This window comes from Lissotriton vulgaris, unplaced genomic scaffold, assembly GCF_964263255.1.
Source record: "Lissotriton vulgaris unplaced genomic scaffold, aLisVul1.2 SCAFFOLD_2060, whole genome shotgun sequence".
NCBI classification, from domain to species: Eukaryota; Metazoa; Chordata; class Amphibia; order Caudata; family Salamandridae; genus Lissotriton; species Lissotriton vulgaris.
Window position 1 is genome coordinate 331882 of NW_028242501.1, and position 11957 is coordinate 343838.

Sequence of the window (11957 nt, forward strand, 5' to 3'; positions counted from 1 at the left end):
GATGGGGAAGGTGGATACCGGGAGAGGTAGTCTGCATTGCCCTGCTCCAGCCCTTTTCGATGTAGTGTTCGAAAACGAAAGGGTTGGAGAGAGAGAAACCACCTGAGTACTCGATCATTGTTACCACGGTTACGTGCCATCCATTCCAGAGGCGCGTGATCCGTGTACAGAATGAATTCCCGCCCCTCCAGGTAATACCGGAGGCTTTCTATCGCCCATTTAATGGCGAGTGCCTCTTTTTCCACCACTGAATAATTGGTTTCTCGGGGAAACAATTTCCTACTTAGATATAGGACAGGTTTTTCAGCCCCCTCGGCATCTTTTTGGGACAGCACCGCCCCTAAACCCTGGTCAGACGCGTCGGTCTGCAATATAAAGGGCTGGGTATAGTCAGGACTCATCAGTACTGGCTCTGATGTTAGGGAATGTTTGAGTAGATGAAAGGCCTGTAACAACAAGGGGGTTGGGTGTTTGAGGATCTCTTCCGTTTTCGTTGTTTTCTTCAGGAGATCTGTCAGGGGGGCTGCAGTATGGGAGAAGTTGGGTATAAATCTCCTGTAGTATCCCAACATACCCAGGAAAGCACGGAGATCTTTACGGGTTTGGGGAAAAGGAATGGCTTGGATGGTCCTGACCTTACTGTCTTGTGGACGGATATGCCCCTCCCCCAGCAGGTACCCTAAATACTTCACGCTCTGGGCGGCTAATGTTGTCTTAGAGGGGTTAATGGTGAAACCGGAGGCGCCTAGGGAGGTGACAATTGACCGTACATGAGACAGATGCTGTTCCCAGGTGTCACTATAGATGACGATGTCATCGAGGTAAGCGCCCGAGTATTGGGAGTGGGGTTGTAGGACCTGATTCATGGCCCTTTGGAATGTCGCTGGGGCTCCATGAAGGCCGAAGGGCATAACTTTAAATTGGAACAGGCCTTCTGGGGTGGAAAAGGCGGTCTTGTGTTTGTCCTCTGCTCTCAAGGGGATCTGCCAGTATCCCTTGCAGAGGTCAAGGGTACTTATATATTTAGCCCTGCCGATGCGTTCGACCATCTCGTCTACACGAGGAAGAGGGTATGAGTCGAAGGCCGAGATCTTGTTCACCTCCCTGAAATCAATACAAAATCTGGTGGAGCCATCGGGTCTTGGTACTAAGACGATGGGCGAATTCCAGTTACTGCAGGAAGGTTCAATGATGCCCATTTTTAACATTTGATTGGTTTCCTCTTTTATGACAGCTCTTCGGGCTTCCGGGACACGGTATGGTCGCTGTCTGACTATTTTCCCTGGTTCCGTATGGATGGCATGTTCCACTACTGTAGTGTGTCCCGGCAGGGAGGAAAACACTGTTCGTACTGATGACAAGGTCTGGCACAGGTCCTGTTTCTTGCTCTCTGATAGCTCGACATCAAAGCAGCACTCAAATGGGAGGGGGCTAACACCAGACAAGACGGGACGAGGGCCCTCCCATTTCTTTAGGAGGTTGATATGGTATATCTGGGCGGACCCCCTGGTGGCGTCTGTTTGGACTTCATATGTGACCGGAGTCACTTGTCTTGTTACCGTGAATGGACCCTGCCATTGTCCTAGCAGCTTATGGTCCGAGGAGGGAAGGAGCAACAGTACTAAGTCCCCGGGAACAAAAGACCGGGGTTTGGTTCCCTTGTCGTATTGTTGCTTTTGAGACGTTTGGGCGGCCAGCAGGTTCTGTCTCACAATCTCTCTGATCTCTCCTAAATGGGTTTTCAGATTGTTGACGTATTCGGGGAGAGGACGGGTCCGATCGGGCTCGGCTTCCCAGGCCTCACGGGCCATGTCCAAAGAGTCCGGGGGGCCCGACCATACAGCAGTTCGTAGGGCGAATAACCCGTGCTGCTTTGGGCTTTGCACCTGATGGCAAAGAGGGCCAAAGGAAGCAACTCCTCCCACCTTTTGCTCTCGAGACCCAAAAGTTTTTTCAAGGTGGTCTTTAGCGTGGCATTATAGCGTTCCACCAAGCCGTCCGTCTGGGGGTGGTAGGCGGAAGTCCGTATTTGTTTAATCCCCAGACTGGAACAGACTTGGCGCATAAGGGAGGAGACAAAGGGTGTACCTTGATCGGTCAAAATCTCCCGTGGAAACCCCACCCTGGAAAAGATGGAAATAAGCGCTTTGGAGATGTTCTGGGTGGTTGGTTGACGGAGAGGCACAGCTTCAGGGAATCGTGTGGCGTAGTCCACTACCACTAAGGCATACCTACAGCCGCTCTTGGAGGGTAACATGGGGCCTATAATGTCCATCCCCACCCTAGTGAAGGGGATATCGATCAGAGGGAGGGGCTGTAGGGGAGCTCTCGGTGGTCGGTACCGGCTGGTTTTTTGGCACACCGGGCATTCCGGACAGTAGCGTTTAATTTGAGCATACACGCCTGGCCAGTAGAACTTCTCCAAAATCGCCTCTCCAGTCTTTTCATCACTGAAATGTCCACCTAACAGATGGCTGTGAGCCAGAAACAATACCTTATCACGAAACAGCCCTGGGATAACCAATTGAGTATTAGCCTAGGCTCCTCCTTTCCGATATAAGAGTCCGTTTCGTATGAAGAAGTAGGGACCTACGTGTAAGGGGTCTTCATCGGGAAGCGCACGACCCCAGGCATCCTGCAGCACTGGATCCTCTTGTTGAGCGGTACGGAATTCCCGATCGGTTTCCCACGGATGAATGTCCACCTGTGCGGGACAGGCCAGGGCGAACCCCCTCTTTTCTTTTTTTCTTTGGGCCTTGGTCTTCAAGGGTTTGGGAATCTCCACTGAAGCAGGGGTATCACGGGAGAATGGAGCCTCCACCCACCATTTCTTCAAGGAGTCTGTGGTGTCTTGAAGGAGATGGGGAAGACCGCTATAGTCGCTCCCCAGAATTGCTTGTTCGGGTAGATTGGGCACCAAACCAACTGTCAGTAAACTTCCTTTGTCGGTAGGGTGTTGCACACGTACTTGTGCTGTTGGGTAACATTTTGTGTCTCCGTGGACACATTTGATGGCCACCGACCCGGTCACGGGTCCCACTGCGTGAGGTAGTTCTTGGGGACGCAGAACACTATGGCGACATCCGGTATCTGCAAGCGCCATCATGCTGTGTCCGTCGATCTGTACGGGGCAACGGAAGGGCGGAGGGGTTGTTTCTGTGGTAAGACACACATAGTTCCTGGTCAACCCTATCTCCATGGGTTCCTCCTTCTGGGGGCATATGCGGGCTATGTGCCCGAATCCACCACAATGATAACATTGAGGACCTGGTTGAGGTGGTCTTGGCATGACCGGATAAGGCATCAAGGGGGCTAGTTCTGGTTTTCGGACCACCAGAGGTGGTCTCGATGGGCGGGGATGGCTGCCACGAGCTATGTGGGCTGGGTGTTCTTCCTTCACCCGCTGGGATTCCTGGGCTCGATTGTAGGCGCTGGCTATTTCGACAGCACTATCGAGAGTCAATCGGGCATGTTGGCGGACCCACTTCTGCGTGGCGGGATGTAGTGAAGCTAGATATTGTTCCAGGTATATCTTGGCCATTATTTCTGCCTTGCTGGAGGTCTCAGGTTTTAGCCATCGGTCGGCCAAGTCTTGTATGCGGTATGACAATGCCCGGGGATTTTCTTGTGGCCCCTCCTTGGCCTGGCGGAGCCTAACCCTGTAGGTTTCATCGTCTATCCCCAGACGTTCCAATATGCACTTCTTGATATCCGCATAAGGGGTTTGGCCCTGTATGTTTGCTTGCTGATAGGCCGCTTGCAATTCTCCCGTCAGAAGAGGACCGAGGTAATGACCCCAACGATCAGCGGGCCAGGCCGCGGCCTGAGCGAGGCGTTCAAAATTGGTGAAGAAAAAATCGGGGTCTTCGCCAGCCACATACTTTTGCAGGACTACCGAGGGCAGCGATGTCATGGGTCTTTGCTGCCCCATGACGGTCGTTAATTTTTCCAGAGCCTGGTCCTGGGCCGTGCCCTGCCCCTTCAGGACGTCGTGCAACTGTCCCCTGTCGTCTTCTGCGGTCTTGAGGAACCGCTCCATCAGCTTGCCGAGAAGTTCCTGGCCTTCTGCCAGCTGTTTGACGGCGGCCTCCATGCTTCCTGGCGACCCCACTTCTGACACCACTTGTGGAGTGTGGGGGTGGGCGGGCCGGAATAACAGGCGTGGAGGCCGGATATAGTGTGCTATGATTAGCAAGGGTTTTATTGGTATACAGAAAAGTCAAGTCCTTGGGCACGGTGATTAGGTACAATCCTCGGTGTTCGGGTTGGGCTTCCTCGTGAGGGGTTCCGATGAGGAGAACACAGGTCGGTCTTCTACTGCAGGGCTGGTGTTCTCCTTCCTGGTTACGGGCGTTGGGGTGTCCCTCGGAGATAAAGGAAAGAGACACAGGGCAGTTAGTTCCAATGGTCACGGAACTCAGTCGTCTGACACCGGCACCGGGAGTGTAAGGATGGAAATAGATCGTGAGGGAGGACGGTAGGGTAGGGGAAGAGGGGAAAGAAAAGACGGGGTGTAGGTACAGAGTGCCAATAGTGAAGGGGGGGGTTGGGTGGAAGGTATTTATACAGTGCAGGGGTGATTATAATATACAGTGGGGTGCGCGTGACTTCTGTACAAGATTTACACTATTTATACTAATTATACAGGGAGGGGGAAACACGGAGAATGGTAACAGTTTACTCACGTGCCCCGCCGTAACTCTCATCCGAGCTACGGCCGCTTTCCAGCCACCTCCTGAGGATGCCACCAATCCTCGCACCAAACGTCTTCCTCTTCTTCCCTCTCTCGCCTCGTCCTCTCTCCTACAGTCTTCGCTGCCGGTCCTTCGCGTCTCGCCAACTCCTGCCACGAGTCCACCGCTGGGAACCTCTCCACCTCTGTGTCGCCGGCTTTTCTATCATCCGCTCGGGTTCCTGAGCAAAGGCTTCCGGGGTCAGATGGGGTCACTTCCGGTCCTTTAGTGGCCGTTGTACTTCCGGGGTCAATCAAGGCCGCTTCCGGTCCGCTGTGCTCCGGTGTTGCTGTCGGCGCCTGCAGGGAGATAGAAAGAGGTGTAGCCGGTTTTGGCTGTGGGTTAGTGTTATCGCCCTTATGGGCGGTCCTACGGGATCGTTGCGCCCGGGAGGTAAGGCCCACCCCTTCACACTCACCTTGCTGAAATTGACTACACTTACTCAACTGACTTATCGAGGCCTGATTTGCAAACTCGTCTGGCCACAGAATCCAGATTTTCATTTGACACTGATTCTCACACATCAAAGACCCCTTCCAAAGTTTCTGTTTTGGCAAGTCTGTTTAAAAAACATTTTTTAATTCCTCCTAGGACCTACATTTGGTTGGTGCTTTTTTCCATTTACCTTTTAATGACAATTGGCGTGGTGGTATATTTTTTTCGACTTCTCAACGGACACTATTGTCGAGGAGAGAGCATGCATTCGACATATCAATGGAACATTGGCTCCCCACTCCTCATCACACCGACTGAAGAGAGAACTGGCTTTTGTTAATATAACTGCATGGCCTGTTTTAGATGGGATTGTGTGGGATGCTGTTAATTTTCAGATCCATGGGCCCACTGAGGTTATAAATGTCCCCAATGTGCTTAGAGTTTCTATGGGGGATGTAGTTAAACAAAATATACGTTCTGATGATTGGGATGTTCAGGCCGTTGAAGCTTTATTTTCTGATTTGAAATATTATGCTGCCGTTGATGCTGAAGATTTGTATTTAGAATCTGCTAATTATGGTGATTTGTATTGTTTCCAACACTTTGGCAATTACCTCCATAAGACTAATTCAAGGAGGCACACTGTTAATTATACACAATGGGAACATTGTCCAGCTCCTATGCAAGGCAGTTCTGCTACCTTTTTAAAGAGGTTCACTTATTTTACGGATTTTAATCAGTCAAATCCTGGTTCTTTTTATTTCAAAATGACTGAAAAGTCCCTATCCAAGGTTAGACTAACCGATACTAAATGACTGTACTCGAAGTGCTTCCTAGACCAGTTAGCTGTTGGGGGCTACGAGTTCTGGATGGATACAATTGACCTTAAATCTGTTTGGTGTTCTAAGCATTGGCAAGTGCAAGGCACTGAGGCTTTGCACGGTGCATGCCTTATCCCGAACGATATGTTGTTTTTGATTTCTACTATTTCACAGACAACTTGCTTTGGATTGGCTACTACTAAAAGATTGAATGCTCCTTCTTTTCCTGATTTGGAAGAATATTCCGTTTGGAATGATTCCACTACATTTTCAATCAGAGAGTTACAAACTCTGTTGCTAAATTCTTCCTTTAACATATCCAGTTTGGATCCCAATGGCTGGTTGCTCTGGCACAAGACTCGTGCCAGGATCGGTTTCTGGGTTTGGCTCAAGGCTTTACACCGGTCAGGGTGGATACCCGTTTTGATAATGACCATTCTGTGACTACCTAAAAGGTTCAAAATAAGAAAAATAACAAGTAAAGCAAAACAGAGGGGTCGCAAAGTGGCCAGATTGGTTTTATTCACACCTAAACACATTAGCGCCACTTTACAGAGTTTGCCAGTGAAGCAATACTTTAGTTTTCTCTTCTTTCTGTTGGTGGAGTGGACCACGTTCAATGCAATTCTTATCGGCTGTTTTCCTTATTTTAGTTCATAAAATGTGTACCACGGCTCTGTGTTCAGGGATGCGATCTTTTTAAATCGTACTGCTTACGTTTTCTAAGGATATAAGCAATGTGCATTGAAACGGGTCCCTTCTGCTCCCTGTAGCCTTGTCCATTACTTTTCAGGCAAAAACATTCTTTGATTTCTAAATAGTCAGTGTAAAAGTGTTAAGATAACCATGTTGTTCCTGCTTATATTACACATGCGTTACCTAATCTTGCATTCCCTATAAGTGTTTGCTTTTCCAGGATGTTATTACTTTTCTTTTCAGGCAGCAAATTACTCGTCTAGAACATCATTTGAAATGAGTCGCATCCAGGTGTTTATAGCGGGGCACAATTGAGTTGTAGCTGAAGGCAGTGCACGTTTTTCTCAGTGGGGCAGTATGGTGTTCAGTGGAGGTGAGAATTCGGCTATATTGCCAGAGATGCCAAATTTGGAACTGGTGAACCAGGCTCAGCTTTCATTACCAGACCACCAGACCATTCTCCTGAGGGAGCATATTCCCATGCTAGACCTTAGAAGGCCCAGCCGGAACTTAGAAGCCCTAGTGCCTTAGCACCAGTAGGTGGACCCTAGCAGTGGCAGGTATGGGTTAACCTTAAAGGTTACCACAATCCATACAGAAGTTCACCTCCAGTCTTGCAGGCAGCACTATGAAGCAGCACACCCTATAGCGACAGTGACTTTGGCACTGAGGTCGCAGGACCCTGTGGCCAGTCCACCTCACCCATTGCTGCCTCCATTGGCCTGGTTTCAGCAGTGGTAGTGCAACTCGTCAGAAATCGACAATGCAGGATTTGCACCCATACCAAACTAAGTTCGCAAACCTCACTGTCTCTTTGCTTCAGGCACAAGCACTTTTAACATGTGCTTGTGCATTAGGGTTTGTGTATTGTTTTAATCCACACTAAAAAGATCTTCAATTGTTGGGTACATCAAAGGCTCTCTTTTCTACTTAGGCATATCTGTCTACTCGGGTAACATAGCTTAAAAACATTGCCAAAATATAAATCTCTGGCTAAACACTTATAAGGTCCCAAAGGTGAGACCTATTGGCTATGCCAGTGCTTGTTAATAAATGTAATGTATGCAGATCAATATATGGTCTGGAAAATTATTGAAAATAAACACACCACATAGATGGAATGTGACCCTATCAGGGATGTGGAAATATTTTACAAATCTAGTTGTCCAATGGACAATACGCTACAGAAATCTACTAGCCCTGCAAAAAATGAACTTGCCTGGCCTACTACATAAATCAATTATACAGGCTTCCAAAAAAATGTTCCAGTTATGTGTAGTGTGGCCTATGACGATATTGATTTTATACAGTGAAGCTTTTGTTTGAGGAAAAAAAGTTGTATAAGGTTTCATGGTGTCCACTGTCCTGGAAAATCAGCATCATATATTTACATAGTATACATTTTGCATAAGGTATTGTAAAGAAATAAAATACAATAACAAGCATTTCAGACCCAAGCTGGTATTTACAAAACATCTGTGATCCAGCCGTAAGTCAGAAATGGACATAAATGTTTGAGTGTATCTCAAGTAGAGCTCAATTTTCTCCGGCAATGCGAAGGTTAGCTCTTCTACTACATCAGACAAGAGCAGGGGTGTGAGGAATCCTTTCTTAGGAGACAGTTCTGAAGATTTAATTTCAACTTAAAGCAAAGCATCATCTCACAAGGTGCGCAGGATTCTCATTTGAATGACTGTGACAGTGCAACACATAATGGCCATATAGAAAACACCTTGCTGGACATGAGCCTGACCTCACTGTAGGGTAAACAGTGTTGGAGGCGGGTTTATGACCGAGGTATTGCAGTCTTACCAGCAGTCCCAAACAGAACTTAGAGTGATACTTGGTGATGAGTTTATAGGATCGTCAACGAACAAGACCTCATCAATGGACAAAGACCTAATAATTTGTTTTACTGAGGGTCAAAAAGGGTTGTCAAAACTTCCCAAAGGAGAGTGCTACATGAGAGTCTTGGACGGCTTGATTAGATCCCAGAGCCATTTCCATTGCCTGTGCTAGCGAGGTACAACTGATACGAGAACAAGTTGTGTAGCAAGGCTCAAATATGAAATGGCTACACTCGTGATTAGCCGGTATCAGGGCTAAGGAAGGGAAACTCTTTATAAATCTTGTCTGTTCCCAGCAGGCTTTTGATGTTCCTTGGTACAAACTGTAAGGAATTCTGTGTATGGAAATGTGTTTATATGCTTATGATACAGTGCTGGATGAATCCTGCGTTATCAGTATGAACATTTTATCAGAAAATAAGTCAGTGCCATAAAAACGACAGTGGTTGGAGCCGGGAGGTTTCACCCCTAATACTTACCACAGTGCTGTGATAGAATTAGACTTCGGCAGCAACTTTAACTCAATGGATAAATATGCATGAACACATTTTACCATGGACACAGAATGGGCAAAACCCTTTGAGGCATCTGGCCCAATGATTCCATCTTGAGTGGCCAGCATTTGTCATAATAGTCGTCCTCCAGTGAGAGTTATGTGCTTTGTAAGAAAATACAGATCACTGCCCAGAGTGTGTCCTGAACCTTCTATGTCAGACTGAAACCAGAGATGCCTCGCCATCAGAACATCACATTTTTTACCTATCACGGTCTAGAGTATGGTTTGGCCCATCTATTGCTCGCTTACCAGTGATGTGTTAAAAAATGGATCCTCAAGACTGGCTTTTCTTAACTCGTGCAGACTGTGGTTTAGGCAGGAGCCAGTGAATGCATGCAGAAGGCGACTGGCAGGAGAAATCTCCAAGCAAGAAAAGCACAAATAATCTAAAGAAAAAAAAACACGCTCAAGCTCCTTAACATGCTCAATAGAATCCCCGGCTGGAGAGCTCTTTACCGGATGCTGGGGCATGTTACTGGTCTGGGTGCAGAGTAGGCATATGAGAAACCAACCATACACAGGGGCCTGTGTATCGGTTTTACATTGAGCTGTGCAAACATGCTTTACCTAATGTCCCAGAAGGTCATCTCACGAGACAGGTGATGGGGTTTCTTGGCGGATGTGTGCCACTTTACGCAATAGAGAAAGACAGCAGGGGCAGCTGTAAGAAAGAGTGGTAGGTTGAGTCATAGGGGGATAATATGGGGAGAGGTGGAGATAGGGAATAGTGGGAAGGGAGGGTAAATGCAAGTGATTGTCTGATTCTTCCATTACAACACATTATCGCACCATGCCTTCAGACAGACACACACACACACACACACACACTTTTTAATCGTCACATGTATGGCAGGGCCAAACCTACTTGGAGACATTCACAGCAAAGTTAGTAAAGGAGGGCTTTTTAGTGGTATCTGGAAATGGGGCGTAGATTGCACAAAGAGCCTGTGATGGCCGATGGTTTACACAATGAGCCCCTTGTTACTGATGGGTTCTGCAGGGAGCTAGTGTTACCTTTGGGGTGGGGTGTGGGGGGGGGGGTTACTGAGTGAGCCTTTGGGAGTGTAGGATTTGTGAATGGAGCCAGGGATTCTTGGCTAGAGATGGCTCAAGTGTCACAGCGGAAGCTGCTGATGGCTTTGCGGTTACATGTGGAGCTACTGTTAGGCCGGTGGTTCGAGAAGAGTGAGGGATGATTGAGAGTTGAGTTATAGATTTAGACATGACGAGGGAGCTAGACTGTGAACCAAAAGAATAGCAGCAGGCTTCAGAGGGGGGAGAAGAGATGTGAGTTTGGGTCCTGGAGGCTTGGTAGTGAGGTTACACTGTCAGCAAGGTAAGGATTTCATTGGGTGCAAGAACAAGGAGAGGTTTGGACATGGCTAGAGATGGTTCAGGAGTTGCTGTGGAGCAGGAAAAGATATGAAAATTAGATGTGGCTAAAAGTGTTGGGTTCATTTGGCACGGCATCGGCTCTTTTTGATGCCTTTTTGGTTTCAAACTAGAGTTTATGGTCACTGTAAAACACTCTATATAAAAGCATTCCTGTTGTTCTCTGGCTCCTATCCTACATAGCGCCTCTACTAAAAACACTCTTAATATTTGTTTTTTCTGTATTTAGTTGCCCCTACAAGACCTTCTGCTTGTATTTCCGTGCTTTGCAGGCAGAATGTTTTGAGCAGATGAATAACTTCACTGCTGCCTGCTTCGAGGTTAAATCTTGCAATTTGTGGTCCTCTTTAAATGTTACAACCTTTGTGAGGTGTAGTTGATTGAGCAGCAGACCATGGGGTGGGCACCCGTAATGATAAATACGCTAAATACCGCTGCCATGCGGCTGGGCACCCGCAATTAGAAGAACAAGTGCGGGCATAATGCAGGGTAGGCACCTGGTTTCAAACTTCGAAATAAACGGGTGGTCTCCTGCGCTGCCATTAATAAGGGCAGCCATGAGGGGTAGGCTCCCTCAGTCTCAGGACAAAGAAGGGTAAAGTGCTTCCCAGGCATTAGGGGGGTACAGAGACCACCAAGCCCCCAAGGAAGGATCCCTACAGCAAGAAGGGTCCTAGCAACACAGTTCAGCAGTGTAGGAACTGGGGTCACCAGTTCCCCGGGGGTAGCTTGGCTCAAGCGTGTAGGCACCCGTAAGCTTAGGTGTAAAGTGACCAGACAGCACACACATCCACTGAGACCATGAAACACACACAATGACTGAGACCACACCAGTAAGTTTGATTCAAATCAATAAATGTTATCTATATCAAGTTCATGACTGGTAATTCATTTAAAGCAATCAATAATCACAATAACCATAACTCATTAAGGTATCTCATCAGGGGAGCAAAGGGAGCAGTTCATTAATCCATGTAGCATGTTTCAATAGCTATCTTCTTAAAGGAGCATGACAAGAGTTATCTGTGGGCCTAACTTCAACCTTGCGTTAGGCAGAGACCAACGTCTCCTCAGGCTAAAGCAACCATTTCATTAATCAAGGATAAAACATTTCATTGAACATGTTTAGAGCATTTCATTAAGGCAAAAATAAACAGTGCCTAAGGTAAAATGAGCATTTCATTGAGCATGGGCAAACTATCTCATCCCTCTGAAATAACCTTCTCACTAAGCAGGAATGGTCGTCCTATATTCTCACAGGTCAATATGCACCATAACCGGGCTGAGAACAAGCTGTAAAGAACACCACCCCAGCCGGGGGTTACTCCTCCTTCACCCCAGTCTCTAGGGGCTTAACCCAGGATCTTGCCCAGTCCATAGTACTCTTCTGGGCCTACAGAGGCCAACAACAGTCTCCCGAGGGAGGGGCGATCTCGGGCCTCCCTGGGGGGTTTACCTTTTCCTTCGGCCCACTTGG